A 656-nucleotide genomic window follows, 5' to 3' on the forward strand; every position below is an offset into this window, starting at 1 on the left:
TCAGCTGCCGCAGAGGACTTTATAAAGCCGGTGCGCTGCGCTTTCCCCCCCCCTCGGGAGAGAGAGAGAGAGCAGCCGGCGAAGAACTCCCATGCAAGCCGAGCCCGCGAAGGCTGGCAGAACTGACGGCCGACTCGAGTCGCGGCCGCACACACAAGTGGAGTGCGGCGCGCGCGAGAGAGTCGGGCCTAACTCGTACTGATTGATGTTCGAGTCGATACCGACCCTCGGATGTACGTGACCCGAAACGCCAGGGATTCGGTCCAGCAATGTGCGTTCGACATGTCGATGTTCGTGTGATCTGCATTTTACACAATGACGCGCAGTTTGCTGCGTTCTTCGTCGACCCACGAGCCAAGTGATCCACCGTTCGGGGTTTTTTTTATCATAGTTTAGGGGTATTTTTGCGTCTTTTCGTTTTTGTATTCCGAAAATTATACAAAAATACAAATATGAGTAGTGGTGCGTTAGCTCGACGCCGCCGACACAAAAGGAGAGCTCGCCCGTGCCGCTCGTTGGTGTTGCTCTGTTCACACACAAAATATGTTGAGAAACAGTAATGATCCTTCCGCAGGTTCACCTACGGAAACCTTGTTACGACTTTTACTTCCTCTAAATAATCAAGTTTGGTCATCTTTCCGATGAACGTCGGAAGG

General features: G+C 52.3%; 1 pseudogene; it reads right to left on the bottom strand.

The window, feature by feature from the left end:
* Window positions 1–221: 221 nt before the first annotated feature.
* On the bottom strand, window positions 222–378 carry LOC113470351 (annotated as a pseudogene).
* Window positions 379–656: the final 278 nt, after the last annotated feature.

The sequence above is a fragment of the Diaphorina citri genome, unplaced genomic scaffold, assembly GCF_000475195.1.
Source record: "Diaphorina citri unplaced genomic scaffold, Diaci psyllid genome assembly version 1.1 scaffold1530, whole genome shotgun sequence".
NCBI classification, from domain to species: domain Eukaryota; kingdom Metazoa; phylum Arthropoda; class Insecta; order Hemiptera; family Psyllidae; genus Diaphorina; species Diaphorina citri.